This window comes from Sus scrofa, chromosome 15 (assembly GCF_000003025.6).
Source record: "Sus scrofa isolate TJ Tabasco breed Duroc chromosome 15, Sscrofa11.1, whole genome shotgun sequence".
NCBI classification, from domain to species: Eukaryota; Metazoa; Chordata; class Mammalia; order Artiodactyla; family Suidae; genus Sus; species Sus scrofa.
This window is the reverse complement of record NC_010457.5, coordinates 76,926,973-76,952,298: the sequence shown is the minus strand read 5'-3', so window position 1 is coordinate 76,952,298 and position 25,326 is coordinate 76,926,973. Positions and strand designations below refer to the sequence as shown.

Genomic DNA, 25,326 nt, shown 5'->3' with positions numbered 1-25,326 from the left:
ACTGAGCTGACCAGAAACCATAAATTCAGCGTGGTACGTGTTCATAACACTGCCTTCCCTCCCCCACCCCCTTTAATAAAGCAAAACAACATGTAAACCAAACTACCTGCCACACTCCAGTTCATCTGTGCTATGAAAAACACCTTTATAGAGTGTATATTAGACAGAACAAGAAGTTTTTCCATGCTATTTCAGGATATGGTATTTTTAATAAAATACTATTTCAACAAATGCATTTAGAAATCAACCTTTGATTTTATCCAAAGATACTTGTGTTTTTTAAACACACAAGTCTTACCTTATAAATTCCTTTGGGCATTTCTTAATACTTATAAGTTACAATGTTTTCTCTGTGAATGTTAAACTTTTCATTTGTATATTTTGTTTCTTTTTGTCTTTTTTTAGGGCCCAACCCAAGGCATGTGGTGGTTTCCAGGCTAGGGGTCTCATCAGAGCTGTAGCCACTGGCCTACACCACAGCTCACAGCAATGCCAGATCCTTAACCCACTGAGCGAGGTCAGGGATCAAACTCACAACCTCATGGTTCCTAGTCGGATTCGTTAACCAATGAGCCACAACAGTAACTCCCTAAACTTGTTAAAGTTAGTCTCTATAGACTGATTTTCCTATAACTTAACCCTTTATATATCTGGATAATTTTGTTCTGATCGTAAGAGAAAAATCAGCTCTTAAGGTTTTTCTATGTATGAGAGATGCTACACTTACATTTTTCATAAGTAATAATTCACTTGCCCTCGCCTCCTTGAACACTTGTTCCCACATCCCAAGCCAGGCTTCTAAAACTATTATTGGTAGTACAAACCTAGGGGTTTCTGGAATACATAATTCAGGGCCCAAACTGTAGATGATAAAAGAGAGCTTCGATCTTTTGCATTAGGAGTTCCTGTGGTGGCACAGCTGTAATGAACCCTAGTATCTACACTACAAGGATGGCCTTGCTCAGTGGGTCAAGGATCTGGTGTTGCCGTGAGCTGTGGTGTAGGTTGCAGACATGGCTCAGATTCCGAGTTGCTGTGGCTCTGCTGTAGGCTGGCGGCCCGGAACCCCTAGCCTGGGAACTTCCATATGCTATGAGTGCGGCCCTAAAAATACAGTCTAAAGCTTTGTTTTCCAGGGAACCCAGATCAAGCCAGACATTACATATGTTATTAATTAGATTATCCCTCTGAGAAGATCACAGAAAGAGCTAAAGTCCATCAGAAAAGTAAGGCATCTTTTGGAGAGAAACAACTGCAGAAGACCAAACTGTAGGTAAAATGAAAGATTTTACTCCTGGTTCTCTAGGAAAGTGGAGCCCAGGACCCAAAACAATGCACTAATAAACTAAATAATGCCTTAACAAAAGAAATCTGAGGTGGCCTCTCCTGAGAGGTACTTTCATGCCACAGAATCCCACATCCTGTGGGTACCTATATGTACGGGTGGATGTCCCCTTTATATTCAGACCTTTCCTCTCCTTTCTAGCTCTAGGATCTTCAAAAAATTTTTAAGAAAAGCCAGCATAAAGCACTTTTATTGCAATTATAAAGCTTGAAACTCATATGTAGTGGGGGGGTGGCGGTTCAGGGGATAGGCAGCAGTTTCTTTCATTATTGGACAGCGAAGGAGTGAGAGGGGAGTAAGGAGGAGCCAGGAAACTCTGAGATCAGTATGGGGAGCTGAGCATCAAAAAACAGGAGATGCTCAGAGTTCCTGTCATGGCGCAGCAGAAGTGAACCTGACTAGGAATCATAAGGTTGTGGGTTCGATCCCTGGCCTTGCTCAGTGGATTAAGGATCCGGCATTGCTGTGAGCTGTAGTGTAGGTCACAGACGTGGCTCGGATCTGGCGTTGCTGTGGCTCTGGCATAGGCCAGTAGCTACAGCTCTGATTGGGCCCCTAGCCTGGGAACCTCCATATTCCGCAGGTGCGGCCCTAAAAGGACAAAAGACAGTAAATAAATAAATAAATAAAAACAGGAGATGCTGAAGCTGTGATGACATCATTTTCTTAAGACAACACTAAAGGATTTGTCACAATGGCTGGGCTTCCATGGGTGTTAAGTGTCTACAAACAGCACCTTCAATTTAAACTTTGATTAGAGTTCTTAAAATTTAGGAAGTGGAGCCTGGATAGCTGTGAGATTACAAAAGTCCTGAATTAATATCCATTAGAAAAACCACGGGATTAAAAAAAAAATGAAAAAAATAAGCCAGGCCATGAAAAAGGCTTCAGAGGTGCTGGCCCTGGGACAGATGCTTCTAGGGTCCAATATCTTAGTGAAACTGACCTTTCAAAAGGCAGAGAGGTTGCAGGGGTGGGGTGGGGAGGTGGAGGCAAAGGCTCTCCCCTTCCCACTTTAGTTTTTGGTAGGGCTTTTCATTCAATCCAAGGACATTCAACTTGGAGAGTAATTTGGCCCTCAAAAGCACCTCAGATCTGCTATGGCTTTTCAGCACAGCAGCAGGCATGTTTAATAATAGATAAAAATTGCATTCAAAATAAAATGTACCCCCTCCACACACACACCAATTTCTATTCTCAAGTTAACCCATTACTTGTGCTGTTAACATTTGACTAATACTTAACTGGAAAGCTAGATCCAAAAGACTGAAACTCAATTTTCACCCCAAAATGGAAACAAACTAAAAATGAGTAACTTGAGGTTTATGGCATATAGTTCAGGTCAATACACATATGAGGGGAAAGGAGAAGAGCAAAACTAGTGACAGCACACATTCAGTCAGGGAAGGCATTTCTACAAAGAGTGGAATGGAACATCAGGAGAAGCTCGGCACATACTCGCACATGCACACTTGGAGGTGCCAGATCCCTCCATGGCACAGCCAAGAATGGGGAGCTCAGGGAGGAGGCCAGTCCCATCCTTCTAGTTTTAGAAGTTCCATATCAAAGATAAGAGTGGCATTTGATGCAGAGATGCCTGGGTGCCCAGTGGCACTGTGGGCACAATCTAGGGAGATAATCATCTTGGCTCTCTGACCAATACTCATCTGGGCAACCCCTTCTTCTGAGTCTCAGAACTGTTTGCCCAGCACAAACTTGAAGGGCGTGGTCTGTCCTGGGAGGAATCAAACTTCACCTCTTCAAGCATCCTTGCGTAGTGCGCCACACAGGTCTTCTTCGGGGAAGGTGCACCTGTCTTAGGGGGAGATGGTCTCCACTTGCACTCTGGCAGTGGCAGCAGGAGCCACTGGGAGGCCCAGGGGTGGCGTGGACTGAGAGTATACCTGGCTGCGTATCTGCAGCTTTGCCTGGTCCCTCCTCACAATGCCTGTGCATCTCTAGCTCCAGAATGTTTATGGATTGCTACTTCTACCCTTTTCCTGGATGAAATAACAGTGCATATAATTCTCCTCCCACTTTCACCTGGTAAGGAAAAACCTAGGATGTGCAGACCCCAGGCCTTGATGGAAACCCAGTCTCTGCTAGGTCTGGCTTCATCATTATCTAGGAAATGTTCATTCAATCTCCTTTTGTAAAACTGAATTCTTTGGGAAGCAGTACAGAGTGATATTCAAGAGTTGTGGCTCATCAGAAATAAACCCAATTACTCTATGACAAAGGAGGCAAGAATATACAATGGAGAAAGAACAGTGTCTTTGGCAAGTGGTGCTGGGAAAACTGTACAGCTACATGTAAATCAATGAAACTAGACTACTCCCTCAACACCATATACAGAAATAAACTCAAACTGGCTGAAAGACTTAAATATAAGATATGACAACATAAAACTCCTAAATGAGAACATGAGATAAAACATTCTCAGACATAAATCATAGCAATATTTTCTTAGACTCAAGGCAAAAGAAATAAAAGCAAAAATGAACAAATGGTGCCTAACGAAAATTATAAGCTCTTGCACAGCAAAGGAAAACCACAAATAAAGTGAAGAGAATCTATGGAATGAGAGAAAATACCTGCAAACGATGCAATTGACAAAAGGTTAGTTTCCAAAATGTACAAATAACTCATACAACTCAATTAAAACAAACAACCCAATCAAAAAATGGATAGAAGACTAAATAGACATTTCTCCAAGAAGACATACAGATGGAGTTCCATCATGATGCAGAGGAAATGAATCTGACTAGGAACTATGAGGTTGCAGGTTTGAACCCTGGCCTCATTCAGTGGGTTAAGGATCCAGCGTTTCTGTGAGCTGTGGTGTAGGTCACAGATGTGGCTTGGATCAGGCGTTGCTGTGGCTGTGGTGTAGGCCAGCTGCTACAGCTCTGATTAGACCCCTAGCCTAGGAACCTCCATATGCTGCAGGTGCAGCCCTAAAAAAGACAACAACAACAATAACAAAGAGATACAGATGGCCAATAAGCACATGAAAAGATGCTCAACATTATTAATTATTAGAGAAATGCAAATCAAAACCACAATGGAGGAATCACTTCACACTGGTCAGAATGATTATCATCAAAAAGTCTACAAATCATAAATGCTGGAGAGGGTGTGGAGAAAAGGGAACCTCCTACACTATTGGTAGGAATGTAAATTGTGCAGTCACTATGGAAAACAGTATGGAGATTCCTTTAAAATCTAAAAATAGAGTTACCATATGATCCAGTGATCCCACACCTGGGCATATATCCAGAGAAGATGAAAACTGTAATTTGAAAAGATACATGCCCCCCAGTGTTTACAGCAGCACTATTTACAATAACAAACACAAGGAAACAACCCAAGTGCCCATCAACAGACGACTGGTTTAAGAAGATGTGGTGTACATATGAAATGTTATTCAGCCATCGAAAAGAATGAAACATTGCCACCTGCAGCAACATGGATGGACCTAGAGATTATCGCATAAAGTGAAATCAATCAGAGGAAGTCAAATACATGTTATCACTTATATGTGGAATCTAAAAAATAATACAGTTGAATCTATATGCTAAACAGAAATAAGACTCACAGACATAGAAAACAAACTTAAGGTTACCGAAAGGGAAAGGTGGGGAGGGATAAATTAGGAATGTGGAATTAACAGATACAAACTGCTATAGGTGAAATAGCAAGGCAGGGGATCAGATCAAAATTGCAGAGGAATAGGGTGTGGAGCTCACCTTCTCCAACAAATACATCAAAAAAATTTTACACGTGAAAAAATTCCCACAGAATGCCTACCGAACGTAGGCAGAAGACCTCAGACTTCCAAAAGGGCAAGAAAATCTCCACCTAACTGGGTAGGACGGAAGGAAAAAGAAAAAAGAGAAAAGAGAGAAAAAGGAATCAGGAAGGGACCAGCATAAACATGATACCATAAAACTCCTAGAAGAGTACAATGTAGGCCAAACATTCTCTGACATAAATCATACAAATGTTTTCTTAGGTCAGACTCCCAAGGCAATAGAAATAAAAACAAAAATAAACAATTGGGACTTAAACTTACAGGGTTTTGCACAGAAAAGAAAACCATAAAAAAAAATTGAAAAGACAAGCTATGGAATGGGAAAAATATTTGCAAATGATGCAGCTGACAAGGACTTAATCTCCAAAATATATAAACAACTCATACAGCTCAACAACAAAAAACCAAACAACCCAATTGAAAAATGGTCAGAAGACCTAAACAGACATTTCTCCAAAGAAGACATACAGATGGCCAGTAGGCACATGAAAAGATGCTCAACATGACTAACTATTAGAGAAATGCATATAAAAACTAAAATGAGGTACCACCTCACACAGGTCAGAATGGCCATCATTAAAAATTCTTTAGGAGTTCCCATTGTGGCTTAGTGGGTTAAAAAACCCGACTAGCATCCATGAGAATGTGGGCTCCATTGCTGGCCTAGATCAGTGGGTTAAAGATCCACATTGCCGCAAGCTGCAGCATATGTTGGAGGTGCAGCTTGGATCTGGAGTTGCTGTGGCTGTGGCATAGGCCAGCAGCTGTAGCTCCAATTTGACCCCTAGCCTGGGAACTTCCATATGCAGCAGGTGTGGCCCTACAAAGAAAAAAAAAAAAAGATTCTACAATTAACAAATGCTGGGGAGGGTGTGGAGAAAAGTGAACCCTCCTACACTGTTGGTGGAATGTAAGTTGGTACAGCCACTATGGAAAACAATATGGAGGGAGTTCCTGCTGTGGCTCAGCAGGTTAAGAAACCAACTAGTATCCATGAAGATACAGGTTCAATCCCTGGCCTCACTCAGTGGGTTAAGGATTTGGCACCGCCACAAGTTGTGACATAGGTTGCCGATGCAGGTCTAATTCACCTCCAGCCCAGGAACTTCCATATGCCGCAAGTGTGGCTCTAGGGAAAAGAAAGAAAGAAAGAAAACTGTATGAAGGTTCCTCAGAAAACTAAAAATAGAATTGCCATATGATCCAGCAATCCTACAACTAGACATATAGCCAGACTATAATTCAAAAAGATACAGGAGTCCCTGTATCATAGAAGCACTATTCACAATAGCCACAACATGGAAACAACCTAAAGGTTCATCAACAAATGAATGCATAAAGGAGATATGGTACATATATACAATGGAACGAGAATGACAAAAAAAAAAGAGTGAAATAATGCCATTTGCAGCAACATAGAACTAGAGAATATCATACTAAGTGAAGTTAGGTCAGAAAGAGAAAGACACCATATGGTATCACTTATATGTGAATCTAAAATATGGAACAAATGAGCCTATCTACAAAACAGAAACAAACCCTGAACGTAAGAGAATAGACTTGTGGTTGCCAAGGTGGAAGGAAGAGGAATAGACTGGGAGTTTGGGGTTAGTAGATGCAAACTATTACATTTAGAAAACGAAAAAACAAACAAAAAAAGCAAGGTCCTACTGTATAGCACAGAACTATATCCAGTCTCCTAGGACAGACCATGATGGAAAAGAATATCAGAAAGAATGTATGTATACATATAACAGTTGCTTTGCTGTAAAGCTGAAATTGGCACAACATTGTAAACCAACTATACTTAAAAAATTTTTTTTTAAAAAAAGATAAGCAACAAGGACCTACAGGGAACTATATTCATATCTTCTAAAGAATCTATATATTCAAGTAATCTGGTCTATACATGATAGCTAATCATATGCACGAAAATAGAACAACAAAAAAAAAAAAAAAAAAAAAAAAAATCTATAATGGAAAATGATCTGAAAAAAAGTAACTGAATCACTTTACTGTACACCTGAAACTAAGATCAACTATACAAACTTCAATAATTTTTTTTTTTTTAAAAAGAGTTGGAGTTCCCGTTGTGGCTCAGTGGTTAATGAATCTGACTAGGAACCATGAGTAAATAAATACAATACAAAAAAGATTTGGGGCTCTTGAGCTAAAGACACTGTTCACATTCCAGTTGCGATAGTCACTTCCCCTGTCAGCTTGGGTAAGTGACTTCACTTCTGTGGGCCTCAGTTCCTTCATCAGTAAGACAGTCCAATTTCATTGGCTCCTTATAAGGATTAATTAGCATGATTTGGGTAAAGTGTTCAGCACAGCGCCTGGCACACAGGAGAGACACGGTAGAAACAACTCGATCTTTTATCTAAGGAAAAACTGGGATGATGTCCTCTGGGGCTAAGATTACTAGGGAAACAAAAAGGAGGCTTTACTGTGATTGAGACAAGCAAACTAGCCCTATGGACTTTTAATTAATTAATTAATTAACCACATAAGCCCCCAAATAAGAATACTTTCTTAGAAAGGTGACTGACTCTAGGGAAAAAGCAGAGTAATTGAGAACACTGGTAAAGTTAAAATAAAGATGGATAATTGAGCGGAACAAGGTAAGCCATTGCACAGATAATATATATTTTTCAAATGACTATTAATATATAAAAATAAATCTCAAAAAAGAAACTGATAATATTGGTTGACTCTGGGGAGAAAAAGGGATGGCTTGCAGGACTCAGGTGGGAGGGAGTTTTGTACTTTATGTTCACTCTATCTCTTGAACTTTGAATAGGATAAATGTATTATCTATATTTTTTAAAAAACAAATACAGTGTCCAATTTGCAATACCATCTGTATCCCTGTTTTTGTTTATCCACCTCTTATAGGCATGTGAGTGGTTATGCCTTGTGCTACTTCAGTGCTACCTGTTCAAACTGGGGGTCATGGTTTCCAGAAAGGACAGGACATAAGTGTACACCTTGTAGATTCATAAGGACTCATTATGTTTAGTGTTATCATGAGATTCATTTAATCAGCACTTTGAGTCTCTACCAAGTGTACCCACTGGTTCTTGGTACATAGCCAGACTCTTCTGATGTCTTTCAACAGTCAGGCTGACTCCCAAGTTTCATGTAATATTCAGTGTCAACAGAGCTGTCCCTGGACAAATTTCCAGTTCCAGAGTCCAGTTCTGAGGCCTGTTCTCTGGGTTTGCTATATTCCCCCAGGAATTATAATTTCTACAAATATCCCTAGAATAAGGTATCATCTGCTTACAGCTCATCCCTCTTACCTGGTTGCTAGATCCAGCCCTCCCGAATACTGCCACTGTTCTAGGACAGACCCAAAATGGTAATTCACCAGCTAACACAGTGGCTGGACCAAGGGTTGAGCCTGTGATCCAAGCTAAGTTTACAACAACTTTTCTCTGAGATTTTTCCATGTGGAACTGTCACAAAGATAGGAGAACATGAATGTGGAGCTCCCAGTAGCCATGGTTCTAAGTTTCAGGAAGAAAATGGCCTGAGAGTGAAGCAAAATATACAAAAGAATCAGGAATGAGAGATGAAAAGAGGAGGGAGGGAGAAGGACAGGGACTGAGGGAGTGGAGTGATGGAGAGAGACAGATAGATACATCCCTGATGATATTTGACTCCCTGTTTCTAGCTCAACCTCTGCTTTTACTCTGGGCCAGTTGATTTCTCTTTTTGACAAAACAAGCTGGAGTTGTTTTGTCATTGGGAATCAAAAGATGACCCATATGGCTCCTCCTCCATGAAATCAAAAGAGGCTAATGTACTTGCTATTAAGTAGTAAGTGCTACAACACTAGAATAAACATAGGCCAGGAGAGCACGGAGTGAGAAGTGATCAGTTTTACCTGCAAGGAGGCAAGGCTGCATCAGGCTGTACCGTGAAGATGGCATTTATTTAACCAAGTCAGATCAAGTCAGTAGGTGGGAAGAATAGTCCAGTGGTGTGTTAGAGAACGGCAACAGATGAAGCCTATCCTAGTGGCACGTCATTCCATCGCTCTGTAGTTATCTGCCTCCATATTGCTAATATGCAGTTCCTTGACAGATTCTTTTCCTTCACCTACTTCTTGTATGTGCGGTCAAATTTTAAAAGTTATTGCATGTGTGAAGGATTTTAACCAGTAGGCAATGGAAAGCAAAACACAGCTTCGAAAAACAATCATACAATTAGATCTATCTTAGAAGAAAAAAATTTGGTGGAGGGTAAACCCGAGAGGCAACGGGAGGTAGAAAGACCAGTTAAGAGACTATTACAATTGTATAGAAGAGGGGTTGGCCAACCACCACCTATGGGCCAAATATGACTCACTGCCTACCTTATAAATGATATTTTATGGTAATAAAGACAAGCTCATCTATTTGTACATTCAACGGGAGCTTTCAATCTATAACAGCAGAGTTGAAAATTCTTGACAAAGACTGCATGGGCTACAGACCCTAAAATACGTATCATCTGGCCTTTTACAGAAAAAGTGTGTCAAAGCCTAGCCCGGGGAAGAAACAATGTACAAAGCTGGGAAGGTACACTTGGAACAAAAAGAGAGGTGGACCGAGAGTCAGCGGACACAGAAGTGAGGGAGAACAAAAGATTTTCATGGTTCTAGTTTGGATGACCAGGATGTGGACCAGGAGAGGAGCCCATTCTGGGGGTTAACGAGTATGTTTTGGAATTTCTGAGTTGGAGACGCCTGTAGGTCATCTGAAATCAAGTGTTTTATTCCACTGAAAATAGTTAGAACTCAAGAGAAAAGACGATGTATAAGAGAGACTGAAAACGTGGGGATGGGTGGCATGGCCTATGTAGAATAAGAAAGGGCCAAGGATAGACTCCTGGGAAATACCAACATTTAAGAAGCAGCTAGAGGAGAAGAATCCACAATGCACATAAGCAATGCATGCATTTCCTTGAACAGAGTGGTGGAATGATCACACTACCAGTACAGAAGTTTCTGGAGAGCAGAAACCAGCTGCCACTCATGAGTGTGAGTGCACATTAAAGGTACTCATATATTTACTGATTGAATAAGACCACTGGAATGATATAAAGTAATTTAATTGGCTTAGAATGCTCTTATAATTAAAAGGAAAAGCAGATACAGATTTTTATTTATTTATTTTTTTTGCTGGGCCCGCAGCATGTGAAAGTTCCCAGGCCTGGGATTGAATCCAGGCCACTGCAGTGACAACGCCAGGTCCTTAACTTGTTGTGCCACAAGGAAACTCCTAGATTCATTTTTAAGGAAAAAATTGAAAACCTTACGTAGAAAGATAGGTAGTATTAACCAGAAGACAAATGTGTGAGAAAATGATTTGAAAAGACATTATTATGTGATTATATGTTTGAAAATATTCTGTGTATTATGTAAATGAAAATGTACTTTGGGCTTCAGGGAACAGGAGGGTGGGGGTTATCATGGGCTCATTTCCAAAAGAAAGGTCTTGGGTCTTAGCTTCTCAGCTACAGGAGCCTAGACTCTTGCTGGCAAGTTATAGCAACTGTGCTCAAGATAACTTAGGCTCAAATAGGGAATTGCTGGCTCACAGAATACCAGAGCAGAATACCCAAGCTGTGAGGAAGTCAGGACACAGTGGCTATAGCCCTCTTCAGGGAGAGGGGGAAGGACTTGGGTGGGAGTTTTCCCTTGCTCATCTCTGCTTCTCCCTGCATGTGGGTCTCATTCTTCCCTCTGATTGCAGACAGATTTGCTACACATGATGCAAAACATGGCTCCCAGCAACTCTTCAGTTTTATAGAGCTCTGGCCGTTAAGGAAAAATTGACTCTCTCCACAACTAAAAACCCAGCCAACAGCTTTATTAGTTCAGCTAGTTTTGCAGCAGAGTTATTGTGGGGGGTTAATATAAATAGCTAACAATAAATAATTACAGCACTGATATCCTACTTCAATTATAATTACTCCCAACTCTTCTATTACTATTGTTATTACCTACAGCCTAGCAAGGACAGTGCTGAACCTGAACTCTAAGGAAGTCAGTTCTAAGTGCACAATTGGGCCTGGATGGGGCAATGAAGGGGGAGAAAACACTAAGATTGAGCTCAAATGGGGGTGGTGAATGTGGAGGTGGGAAGCTCTGGAATTCTGGAGCAGTAAAGTGGAACCCCCACGAAAGTGTTGGAATTCAGCTCTGGTTAAACTCTTAACATTTAAAGAGCGGTGCTATTGTTTGTCCTGAGATAAAACAAACAAAAAACTTCAATTAGAAAAAAAATTAACAAGATGGATTTGGGGATCATTGTATTTAGTTTTTAGGAGAACGAAACAAATCAAAAGACATTTTCGGTGTCTTTTCAAAAGCAACTTCCAGGGGTCTCTTGGGGTAAAAACAGTCACCAAATTCACCTCTGCCCTCTTGGAAGCCAGATGATCAGTTTGCAATTTTGTCACGGGTTAATTTAACTGCTACAGGTGCACAGTGTAGAGTAAATAGTCAAAAGAAAACAAGTCAATTGAAAATCTCAGGTCAATTTCATTCATTTCAGAGAAGGCTGAAAACTAGATTTTAGAAGTGATCCATTGTCCAAGGCCCTCATATTACAGAAGATGAAAACAAGGCGGGGAGGTTAAATGATTTGTTCAAATTCACGGAAATGTTTATGGCCAAGCAAGTCGTCTAGCGAGTAATGACCTATTAATTACGGCCAGCTGAGTGCTCCCTATTGGCCATTAAGCTGTTCCTCTCCCCCAAAACAGCAAAAGAAAGGGGAGGGGGTGCAGAGGACCGAAAGGAAGTAGCTGGAAGCCCTGGATGGAACTTGGCTATTTTTATTGTTTCTTGGCAGGGGTGGGGGGAGGGCGTTGGCACGTGTGAAATGGTAGGACAGAAAAAGGTGGTGTAGATACACCTGTCAGAACTGCCCGCATAGACACAAATATCCTTTCTCAGTGCCCGAATGCAGCCAGAGGAGGAAGCCAAGTACGAGGTGCACCTCAGCCGCGCGGATCCTACCTTCTCGGGCGCCGCCTCCGCTGCGGTGGGGCCCCAGAACCCCAACCTGGTGTGGGTAAAAAGTTTGTGGGTTCAGGCGCCGGGCCTGGGGGACTCCAAAGTGAGGGCTGGGTCAGGTTGCTCGCGGGGGAGAGGGCAACCGTGGTCAGTGCGTCGTCTCTTACCCGTCTGTGGCTCTCGGAAGGTCTAACAGAGAAAGCTAGCTCCGCTCACTACCCGCCCGGTTTTGGGGCATAGGAGCCATGGACGCCGCGTCGCCAAGGAGACGAGACTGCGTGAAGCTGGAGCCTGGGACCCGGCGGAGGGGGAGAGGAGGAAGGGGCGGGGCGAGCCCGGGACTGGCCAGAGAGGCGGGGCTGAGAGGCGCGGCAGGAGGGGGCGGAGCATGATCCTGGAGTCTTGGAAGGTGTGCAGCCATCAAGCCAGGCGCGAGAGAGCCTGGCGGTTGGAAGGGTTAGCGTCTCTCATTTGAGAGTCTGCACGTGCATCAGTTACTTAGAGAAGGGCAGGATGGAAGGGGATTGGAATTTCATTGTCCTTATCTGATCCTGTCCTTGGCGGGGAGAGCCGGGAATGGCCGCATTAGTGTTTTAAACATGGAGTAAAAGATGTCTTGAGAGAATTGTCCCTGGAAGTGGAAGAACAAATGCCCTCTGCAGGACGTGGTCCCCTAAACTTGGGTCACCCACAGAAGATTATGGGTTTCTTGGGGGTCTCTGGATGCAAGTTTTCCCAGAGATCAGATTGGAATGATTAGAAGCAGGGACCCTCATCTCCCACTATTGGGGGCCAAGTCCTGGAATGTTAAATTGATATTTAAGCGGAAGGTTTTAGCACTTAAATAACTGCTTTGGTTACAGAGGGGGTGGACGAGAATTTCTATTAGAAAATTCTAATTGTCTCTCAGCCTTCTAAAAAGGAATTGGTTGTTTTTCTCCACTTTGGTTGAAGGGAATCACTAGGATGTGTTTGCTGTTAGGCAACGTGTTTTATTTTTTAATTATTTTTATTTTTTATTTTTTGGTCTTTTTGCCTTTTCTAGGGCCACTCCTGTGGCATATGGAGGTTCCCAGGCTAGGGGTCTAACTGCCGGCCTACACCGCAGCCACAGCAACGACAGATCCTAGCCGCGTCTGTGACCTACACCACAGCTCACGGCAACTCCGGATCCTTAACCCACTGAGCCAGGGATCGAACCCACAACCTCATGGTTCCTGGTAGGATTTGTTAACCACTGAGCCACGACGGGAACTCCTAGGCAACGTGTTATAAAGGAGGCCCGTTTGTTGGAATCAAATGTGGATTTGAATTTCACCAAGCAGCCATATGATATGAGGTATAGTCACTCTTTAACCTCTTAGGTGCCCTCTGGGAATATGCCCCTTGGTAAATGGTTGTAAGCTTCCAATGACATAAAGTATATAGAGTTGTGACATGTAGAGATGCTTAAAAATGGAAATAAGTGGGCCATTTCAGGAACCAGGAGTATGCAGACATTCTGGGTTTTTTTTTTTTTTTTTTTTTTTTTGAGATGGCAAATTTTTTTTAATTGTTATTTCCCCAGTACAATTTTTTTTTTCTCCAGTACAGCATGGTGACCCAGTTACACATACATGTACACATTCATTTTTCTCACATTATTTCTCTTAATCATCTGTTCACATTCACTCTAAATCTCCTAGGAGCCCTGGATAGTAGGAAAGAGGCAAAGGAAAAAAGGCAGAATGGAAGTTTTTCTAAAGAGTTCAATGAAGTCATTGATAAATACATCCCTAGCTTGATAAGGACATAGGAAACCACTACCTCCTGTATTTTAGCAACACCCAGTGTCTTAAGTTTGATTGAAGAATTTTTTTTTTCAGTAAAAACAAAGGAAAATTCATTATATTTCTTAATCAATACAATTTATTTATTTATTTATTTATTTATGGCCACACCCACAACATGCAGAAGTTCCCCAGTCAGGGATGGAGCCTGCGCAACTGCAGCAGACCCAAGCCACAGTAGTAAGTAACAATGCCAGATTCTTAAACTGCAGAGCCAGGGGACTCCTGATCGATCCCTTTTAAAACATTAGTTTTGATGAATTTGCCTAGTTCTCTTCTTACTCCTCTTCCTTGCAACGGAAGAGCTCAAGTCCATTTACAGAATGCAGTGTTTTCAGTATTTATTGTTCCTGAAAGAAGGGGCAAAAATGGTTTAATGATCTTGGAGAATAACATTGTTTTCTCCACATGCAAGAGTGGTTAAATAGATGTGGCTTCCACTTTGGGCCTCGGGGTCTTTAAGTGCAAAGTGGGGATGATAACACTACTTGCCAAGGTAGCTCAGAGCATGAATTGGGAGAAAATAAGTCCCTGACACAAAGCCTGGCACATGACAATTAATCAATAACGCTTAGCTATTATTATTCCTCCTACTATAATACTATGTTTATGAATAAAATTCCCTGTTTCCAGGGATTACAGATCATTAGGTAAATGCCTGGCCCAGGGCCTGTTTGAACTCATGTCGATTATTTTATGTCTCTCTCATTAAAAAATAAAACATTACATTTCATCTTGTGTGCATAACTTTAGACATAACTCACCTAAAATATTTTTTCTTTTTTAAAAATGTTGTATCTTCGTGAGAGGATGAATGTTCACTATACTTACTATGGTGATCATTTCATGCTATATGTAAGTGAAATCATTATGCTGTACTCCCTAAATTTTTACAGTGCTGTATGCCACTTATATCCCAATAAAACTAGAAGGAAAAAAAAGAAATCATGAGAGAGGGAGAGGCTGAGAGGGAGATCCTGTCCTTCACTACTGGTGTACAATTGCAGGTTTCTATGTCACTGTTCCTCCAACACTGAGTGAATTTGGCTAGTTCTCTGGCCCTAGACTTTTGGATACCTTGGAGCTTCACACCTGCAGACAGAGGACCAAGCAGTGTGGACATAAGTGATGTATTTTAACAGTGAATAGGAGTTCCTGTCATGGCTCAGTGGTTAACAAATCTGACTAGGAACCATGAGGTTGCAGGTTTGATCCCTGGCTTTGCTCAGTGGGTTAAGGATCTGGTGTTGCCGTGAGCTGTGGTGTAGGTCACAGACACGGCTTGGATCCCACATTGCTGTGGCTGTGGTGTAGGCCGGCGGCTATAGCTCCGATTTGACCCCTAGCCTGGGAACCTCCATATGCTGAGGGTGAGGCCCTAGAAAAGACAAAAAACAAAAACAGTGAATAAAAGGATGGTAAGCTAAAAATAAAAAAGTTAATTCACCTACCTCTATACCTTTTATATAGAAGTTATTTTTTGGTGTTATATTCAAAGGTAGAGCCCAGTTTAGCTCTAACTGGGGGCATTCATGCCACTGAATAAATTGAGCAAAAAAAAAAAAAAAAAAAAAAAAAAAGTCTGGTAAGGGTTTATTTTAACAAAGTGAAGGGGAAAGCCAAACGCATTTATACAAATATTGAATCCCCCCACAACAACTGTTTCATAAACTCCATTACCCTCCTCTTTAGGGCTATACCTGCAGCATACTAAGCCACAATGGGAATTACAAACTCCAGGGTTTTTAATGGCTAAATTTTTTTTTTTTTTATTACAGATCTAATTGTTAGCAGAGCATTCTAAAAGTTTTTTTTTAACATTTGGTGTCTCCCCCCCCCCCCCCGCCCTTTTTTTTCTTGTCTTTTTTTTAAGGGCCAAACCTGCAGCATATGGAAGTTCCCAGGCTAGGGTTTGAACTGGAGCTTCAGCTGCCTGTCTGTGCCATAGCCACAGCAACGCAGGATCCAAGCTGCATCTGTGACCTATACCACAGCTCATGGCAACGCCAGATCCCTAACCCACTGAGCGAGGCCAGGGATTGAACCTGCATCCTCATGGATATTTGTTGGCTTCATTACTGCTGAGCCACGATGGGGACTCCTTAGTGTTTTTCTGATTACAAAAGTAATACATGCTCATGATAGACAATCTGCAACACACAGAGAAACACAAAGAAAAAAATAAAAACCACTTCGGTCAATAATTTTATTTTTCCTTCTAGCCTTTTTGTGTGCATGGATGTGTGAATAAAATTTGTATTAGTGTATGCATTGCTAGCATCGTTTTTTGCTTAACATTCTCTCTGGTGTCTTAATGTTTCCCCAATGTCTCTAATAAGTCTTCAAAAACATTTTTAGTGGGCATATATTTTATAATATGTATAAACCACAATTTATCCATAATTTATTGAATCAGTCTCCAATTTGGAAATTTCCAACCCTTCTCCTGTAATTCCTTCTTTCAAGATTATTGAGTGCTTACTTTCTATTAGACATTCTGTTAGGCATATGATTTACGTGGTGAACAGTAACTATAAAAATAAGGTTTTGATGAACATCTTTGTAAATAAATCTTTAATGGCATCTCTCATTCTTAGACTGAATTCCTAGGATTATGAAAACACAACTTCAAAAAGCAATTTTCCAGCTTCAAAGGCAAACTTAAGGAATAAAATTCTGAACTGTAAAATATTAACTTTTTGGAAAATTACCAACAACCGAATTAATATTTATTTTGTGCAAAGTGTGAACTTACCCAGAAGATGCTTTCTTGTTAGTGACTGAAACATCAAGGGTATTTGAAGTGTATTGACTTTGGCTTTTTCCTCTAATTCTTTCCAGGATTTGCAGGTTTTCTCAATAGTGTGAGACTGTTTGAAGTATATGCAAATTGCCCTACTTCCTCCTCTCACAGTTAAAATGTTAACTATTTTATTTCCAGCTTTCCTCTTGTAAACATAAGACTTTTCTACATTTCTCTCACTTACCTTCCTGTGTGAAACATTTTGTATCTTCATACTTTTAAACTTTTTAACTTTTTACCTGAAGACAGACATCTTTCCTCTAAACCTGTTTTAATATATATACATTTCTATAAGATACTGTATTTAACATATTCTGCAGTTTTGGTCAAGAAACATGTAAGTTAACTGATGTATTTAGGGAATTCCATTATAGAGATTATTAAGGGTAATAATCACACCCAAAAGACACACACAAACACACACCCTACCATTTCTTGACAATTAAAACATTCATATATAAGGTTGAACCATACAAAATTGCCATCTGTGGATTGAAAATGGTCAGTTAATAACAATTTTACACAGTTTTGTCTATGTAAATATTTCATTAACTAGTATATAATTTTTCAACTTTTTCCAAATAGTGAACTTCCTGATTATCACCCTAAGGATATCCTTTATTATTGCCCAAGATGGTGTTTGCTTTGACTTTCCTAAGTGTTGGAATCTAGTCAAAAGGTGCTGTAAAAGGTTTGTTTATTATTGCAGTGACAGTAGAGGGAGCCTGGAGCCAAAACATTGTTTTTTTAGGTCTTATGTAAATGTTGATTGTCTTCCAGTTCTTGTTGTGTAGATGAATTGAAATATTAGTATACAGGTGAAATAGCAATTTTTAAAAGTTGTTCGTATTTAATTACTTTAATAAGAGAGGAGGGAAAGGTTGGCTACCCTCCATCAGTCCGTGGAACCAACCTGAGTCCTATTGTTCTCTGTCATGCTGGAGACAGCACAGGCCACCAGGACAAATCTGTACTCCACAGAGTTCCTTCTTTCAATCCATACTGTGGATCAGCCCATTTCCATGAGCTTAATATCCTGATTCTTCTTGATTCTATCAGAACTTCCAAATATGTTACCATCTCCACGTGTATGTCTTAATTTAAAAGCGTTGTAGTTTAGTTGACTGTTTCCTCCAGACATGTAAAGAAGCACTTTGAGCCTGCCTTCAATTCACAGCCTTCTAGGAAGGTTTCTAATAAATTACGAATCCTTTGGCCGAGTGGGAAACTTTGTTAGCCTTGGAGATGTTGGCTTTTGCTGACCTCTCCTGGACCATCTTTAGCCCCAGTCCAAACTTCTGCTAATTCCACCTCCTACCCTCGTGTTACAAAGGGGTCCCCAAGGTGATGTCTCCACCATTGGTCACTCTAGGTAGTCTAGGGAGGGCTTCAAGTCCCTGAGATAACATGAGTCCCTAAACGGAGAGGTAAGCTGAAGAGCTTCCCTATGGTAAAACCTTATAGGAATCCACAGAATTTAGGTAGAATCAATTTGCTCTAGCAGGGTTTCCTAAACTGGTGTTAAAAACCAGTTTAAGAGGAAATTCTTTTGGTATGTTAATAACATCCAGAGGAAAAAAAACATTCCCTAAGGAAATTAGGGTTTTTTGTTTGTTTGTTTTTTTGTTTTGTTTTGTTTTGTTTTTAACAGGGGTTTTGTTGTTGCTTTGCTTTTGTTTTTGTCTTGCTTAATTCAGGAAATCTCAAAGGTTTTACTATGCTAATATATGTTGTCAGTCTCTCAGAGGGAGATTTTAAATATATAGCCTTTCTCAAATTTGTTTGACTGGGAAATTTCTTTTCAAAGTGTTATTTGGGAAGTCTTAGCATCCTGAATGCTTCCTCTGTGATTTGGAAGATAGCTTCAAGTTAGAAAAATGTCTTTCCTCCCCAACTTAATTTGAAGTCAGCTAACCTAAAATTCTAATGGAAAGAGCAAACAAATTTGGGATTTTTAATCAACAATACATGGAAAGGAAGAGTGATATTGTAAAAACTAAATATGAGTGGAAGGATTTTTCATGAAAGCGGGAAAAACATAAGCTGGGAAAAAGTATTGTTAGCGTGTAACCCTCCTTTTTTTTTTTTTTTTCCTGCTTTTTTCCTCTCAGTTAATAAACACACTTAAGTCAAACAGCCTTAAAACAAAACAAAATGAATGGAAAACAAAACACTTGGCCCTTGCAAAGTGCCCTCTTTCCCTCTTCTCTCTGTGCAATTCTCTTTATACCAGTCAGCATCCATCTTCTAATTCTGTCATCACCCAGTTTTGCTGAAACTGCGCTAGCAAAAGGTGCCAGATTCAATGGGACACCTTCTGGTTCCTGCCTTCCCAGAGCAGAGGCTACATTTGACGCAGTTACTTTTGAAACACTCGTCTTTTAGCTTTCATGCACCTCTTTCTCCCAGTTCTCCTAATTCATGGGTTTCTAACACACGGACCCTCTAAAACCCTTGGTGCACCCCAGGATCCCCTCCCCATCCCAGCCCACACCAACTCCCTGGTGAGCTCATTGGCACTAATGGCTTTATCACCTATATGCTGACTAGCCCTAAACTTTCCACGGGGCTTCAGGCTCATTTAATCGGACTACATGCTGAACAGGTACACTTAAATATCCCAGAAGCACCTCAAACTTCGTCTAAAACTGAACTTATCAATTTTCCCTTTGCCCTAAATGTCACTGAGTGATCACAACCTTCTTGTCATTAAATCCAATAGGAATTTTTCATTTCCTCTTATTTGACCTTTCAGCCATATCGGACACTGTTGGTATTCCCTCATTGACAGAACACTTCTTGGTTTCTGTGGGTCTGTTCCTTGTTGCTGTCACACTATACCTTCCTGATTTTCGTCCTCTCTCTAGCTTTTTTTTTTTTTTTTTTTTTTTTTTGGCCAGGTTTTGTTTCTCTACATGAAATTTAAATATTAGAGTTTTTCAAGACCCTTCCTGGACTCCAGCATCAGTCTCTTGCTGCGTAACAAACCACTTCATAATTTAGTGGCTTAACCATGGCAAATATTTCATTTGTTCATGAGTCTGTGGATCAGCAAATTGGGTTTGGCTTGGAGGAGGGGTTCTGCTGCTCTTGCCTGTGGTAACTCAATGCAGCCATAGTCACCTGGGAGCAAACGGAGGCCTGGAAGATCTAACTGTACACTCATGTGTGGTGCTTAGTGATGGCTGCTACATGAATCTCTTTCTCATTGTCACTTACCCACAAGAAAGCTCATTGAGGCCCAACAAAGGGAGTTCCCATTGTGGCTCAGTGGTAATGAACCTGACTAGCATCCGTGAGGACATGGGCTCAAGCCCTGGCCTCGATAAGGGGGTTAAGGATTTGGTGTTGCCGTGAGCTGTGGTGTAGGTCACAGTCGCTGCTTGGATCTGGCATTGCTGTGGCTGTGGTGTAGGCCAGCAGTTGCAGCTCTGATTCGACCCCTAGCTTGGGAACTTCCATATGCCCTTAAAAAAAAAAAAAAAAAAAAAAAAAAAAAGCTTAACACGGCAATTTCAAGGGCAAGAATGAAAGCTGCGAGGTCTTTTGATACCTAGGCACAGATTCCCACATTACTTTCCTCTTTTCTATTAGTTGAAACAAGTCACAAGTCTGGTCCAGACTTAAGGGATCTAGAGAAATAAACTACACCTTTTAATGGCAGACAAAATCACATGGCAAAGTCATGCAAGCCAGGATGAGAAGAATATGTGGCCAGTTTTTTTTTTCACAATGTATTAGAACCCTTTTCACATCTTACCCTATATTCATGTTTCATAACAAAGTTCATCCATTCAATTAGCTCATTGTCCATGGATCACACTATCACAACTCCCTGATACATGTGCTCTTCTCAGACCTCACCTCTAAACTCACACAGCATGTGCCTCCTTGACCTTTTCACATGGGTATACCAAGGATATTTTAAGCTCAAGAGCTCAAAAGTATAGGAATGATTTTCCTCCATAAATGTTGTCCTCTTTCAGTGTTTCTCATCTTCATCAGTATAAGCCATGAGCAAGAAGCCTGGACAAATACTTCTTTTTCATTCCCCATTTTCATTCCAGAACTAAGTCATGTCAATTTTATATCCTGAATAATTCTCCACACCATGTACTTTTTCCCATTTCCAATTCTACCTCGTTAAACCAAGATACCAGCACCCTTTAATTGAATTACTGCCATAGTCTCCTAAGGCCACCATACCCACTCTTCTCTACTTTACCAAATCCATCCTCCAAGAGCTAGAGTGATCTTTTAGAATGTAATCTGAGAACTTTTTGCTCAAGATGACCAACTAGGTGGCACATCACCTCTTCCTGCCAATGCTTGTATTAATATAATATGAGAATAAAAAGGCTTTAAATCTACAACAAAGAGGATGGGGGTGGAGAGGTAACCAACAGATAGACAGGCCTTCGAGAGTATGATGAGGCAAGAGCTAAAATCTGTATAGAAATATACGACTGTGCACCATGATTACATTTCCTTTTTTGAACAATCTTTTTTTTTTCTGTTTCTGTTGTTCATTGTGCTGCATCACATCTTTAAATTCTCAAAACTGCTTGCCTGGTTAAATCCACCACCATGGTTAAATCCAGTTCTCTACCTTCTTCCTGCTGGTATCAGCCCAGCAGACTGTGGCTAATGGAAAACACATGACCAGTTGCATTTTAAATTCATTATGGATAACCTCAAGGGGGTCCTCAGTGCTGCCCTACCATCCTGACACATAGCCTTAGTCCATCTGCTCTCCAGTGGTCTTCAAACTGTGCTTGCTTTCCAAGAAGAAAATAGTTAAGGGAATCTGCTCCTGGATCCTCAACATCTATCCTTCCTAACAGATTTCTGCTTCTCCTCTCGCTTTACAAAAGAAAGGCTACCTCTCACCCAACTCAAGTCTCAGAGGTGGTCCCCATGCTGTTCGCCTCCTAGGCCAAGCCAAAGGGTAGTGACTTTTTGTGATAGATCGAGTCCTCATAAACATGATGATCTGTCTTCCTCTGTTCTAAGTATTTTTCAGTTAAACTGAAACCAGTGTTAGAAATAGGTTGTTTTGACCCACACTGAAATGTTTTCAGTGATTCATCATGGAGTGAGGTGGTGGAAGTGATGACAGTTTTTGTTGAAAGACCTAGTCGCTTCCACCCCCAGTCTATTGTCAAGATCATAGAGTAGCCTTGGGGTAAGTCCAGGAGAACAAAAAGGATTGGTGAAAAATACTGAATGCTAAAAATGGCTTTTGAAACGTATTTAATATCCTGTGATAAACCACAATGGAAAATAATATGAAAAAATATATAAATGTATATATAATTGCATTACTTTGTTGTATAGCTGAAATTAATATGACATTGTAAATCAACTATAATTCAATAAAGTTTTTAAAAATGTATTTAAATATTGGCAAATCTCTTTAACTACTCTCGGAATTCATTCTTAGGGCCATGACATTAGCTAGAAAGAAAAAATTTGAGCAGCAGATCAGTGTAAATTAATAACACTGATTATTTACAGTATAAGTGGAATGATTTCTGGGACTGCTAATTTTTATTTATTATTTTTTACTTTTTTTTTGTCTTTTCATCTTTTGGGGCCTCACTGGTGGCATATGGAGATTCCCAGGCTAGGGTCGAATCAGAGCTGTAGCCACTGGCCTACGCGACAGCCATAGCAACGCCAGATCTGAGCCACGTCTGTGACCTACACCCTAGCTTATGGCAATGTCAGATCCTTAACCTACTGATAGAGACCAGGGATCAAACCCCAGTCCTCAGGGATGCTAGTTGGGTTCGTTAACCACTGAGCCATGATGGGAACTCCTGGGACTACTAATTTTTAATAGATGCATTAGATAAAAACTACAGATAAAACTTTTATGTGATTTCCTTCAGAATCCTATTTTATTAAATCATATCGTGAAATATTTATTTCAATTGCACTTAATCCTCATCTTCTAAAACGTTAAGTACTGTCTACCTCCTATTTAAAAAAAGTGGTTGCTAGATTCAAAAATTTTTTTTCCAGCTGGCTATACATTTCAACCTCGTTAAACTAATAGTTAATAGTTTAGCTTCATTAAACTAATGAAATGAAAGGAGCTCTAATTTTTATTTGAAATCTTTATTATTCTCCAAAGGATAATGCTAGAGAACAATATATGCACTTAAATATAAATGCTATTATTTAAATAAACAATAACAGGACTAGATAGCAGTAGTAATTAGAAGTAATTAGTAGTAGGACTAATTAAGCCAATATAACTAATGTTTTTATAATTCTTCTTTGATATAGCAATTTATGTTTTAAAACTCTATATTGGATATTTAAATTTTATAGGCCTTGTTATTGAATATTCTTAAGATTTGTAAACATATTTTAAAAGAACATAAATACAAAGTACTAATTATACAGATGTTATCTGTATTTAATAAAAAAAAAGTTTTCTTCTATCTCATGATGTAGTAGGTTATTTTTAACCTTTCTGTTTTCTTTTCCAATAATATTGCCCTGAACTGCCTAGAGCCTTAAAAACATCCATTTTTTTCTTTCATGTAGTAGTAAAACTGAATGCAGTCAAACGTAAATTCATTTTGACTTGCAGCTCTGCTATTATCAAGTCCACATTACAGAAGTTTATAGACTGAATAGAATTTGTCAAGATTTACATTTGCACTCTCCACTGAATCTGCAGAAGATGAGCAAAGGCTAGTTTTTATTTGGATAAGATAACAACAATCCTTTGTTTTGAGTTTTCTACAATTTTCTTAAAATGTAGAAAGTCAAGAAAATGATTTGAAACTCCATTTTCAAATTAAAATTTTTAAGAGTGGGTAAGCATTTTTTGTTGCCATTATTTCATGAATTTTGGTATATTGTAGAAAGCACGATAATAGGTAAGATTTGACAGAGTGAGCTCTATGACATAAGGCGCTATACTGGGTTGAATCATGTCCCCCACTTCTCCCAAAAGTCATGCCCACCTGGAACCTGTGAATGTCACCTTATTTGGAAATAGGGTCTAGGTTAAAAGGAGGCCATGCTTGGAGTTCTGGTCATGGCTCAGTGAAAATGAATCTTACTAGTATCCATGAGGATGCAGGTTCAATTCCTGGCCTCGCTCAGTGGGTTAAGGATCTGGAGTTACTGTGAGCTGTGGTGTAGATTGCAGACACGGTGGACCTGCCCTACACCTGGGCAAGCTGCTAAGAAAGCCTGAGTGTTCTCTCCTTTGGTGCTGGCAAGAGATGCAAACCACACAAGCCCCTACTCATACTAGGAACCCCTACATCTGAAACTGACAGCACAAACAGCCTGAACCAAGCCAGGACACAGATTGGGACTTGAACCCACATGCCAGGACTCAAACACAGCCTAGACCCAGATTGGGACTTGAATCCATGGTTTTAAATTAAAATCACTCACACTGTGTCTGGACTCACTGAGGTTCAGATTCTTCATGTCTCTGCGCAGAAGGAATTCAGCGAGAGACAAAGTGACGGGCAAGAATTAGATTTATTAGGATAGGGCACTTGTGAGAGATAAAAGTGGACAGGCAAGGAAGCTCTGCTCTGAGGATCCAGTGGGCTATGGTTTTGTCCTCCAAGGGGAATGGGGGTTGGAAAAACCTGTCTCTTCATTTCTGGGAATAGCAGCTCCTCCTTGGAATCTGGTAAGTTCTGTATTCAAATCAGCAGAAGGGTGGTTGGTCCTCAAACTCCTGCCCTTGGTCTGAATCTGAATGCAGGCCTCATCCCACCCCTTACCCAACGACCTGAGGCAATTCTCACACTTCCACTAGTCAAGCAAGCTTGATGGCTTTTTTGAGCAATTTATTTACTTATGGTGATCTCCCAGTGTCCCCTAAGTTTCCCTTGTTATCTGTAGTCCTTTATTGGGACTTCTAAAACTACCTGTGCCTACTCCATCCCTATCACATCCACCCCATCTCCTCACATCCCCTCATCACGATAAAACCCCAAGCCAGTATTTCTCCTTTCCTGGCTCTCCGAAGGCGTTGCTGTGGCTGTGGTGTAGGCCGCAGCTACAGCTCCCATTCAACCCCTAGCCTGGGAACCTCCATATGCTGCAGGTGCAGCCCTCAAAAGACAAAAAAAAAAAAAAAAGCAGGACATGCTGAAGGAGGGTCGGCCCTCAATCCAATATGACTGGTGTCCTTATAGGAGGAAATTTGCACACAGATGCGCGCGTGCGTACACACACACACACACACGCAAAGATGGCCATGGGGAGATGGAGGCAAAAATTGGAGTGATGAAGCCACAAGCCAAGGAATGCTCAGGATGGCTGGAGCCATGAGAAACTGGGAGACAGGCATGACGCAGATCATGCCCTAGAACCTCAGAGAGCATGGCCCCAGGGACAGCTTGATTTCAGACTTACAGTCTCCAGAATTGCGATGAATAATTCTTTGTGTTAAGCCACTTGGTTGGCAGTATATTGTTACGACAGCCCTAACAGCTTCATGCAGAGGCTGATGCATCAGTTCTCAAATTTCCCCAC

General features: G+C 40.6%; 1 protein-coding gene and 1 pseudogene across 9 annotated transcripts in view; both read right to left on the bottom strand.

Annotated features, from left to right (window-relative positions):
• Nucleotides 1-12,503, bottom strand: part of ERICH2 (glutamate rich 2) — a 32,810-nt gene extending 20,307 nt beyond the window's left edge. For 2 of the 9 annotated variants that reach the window (XM_021075354.1, XM_021075356.1), the window contains exon 1: nucleotides 12,175-12,501. The gene's annotated coding sequence lies outside the window, so the exon portion shown is untranslated. Of the gene's footprint in view, nucleotides 1-12,174 lie in introns of all 9 variants that reach the window. The other 7 variants (XM_005671948.3, XM_005671953.3, XM_005671945.3 and 4 more) reach the window with 6 other exon arrangements.
• LOC110257015 lies at nucleotides 1,934-3,628 on the bottom strand (annotated as a pseudogene).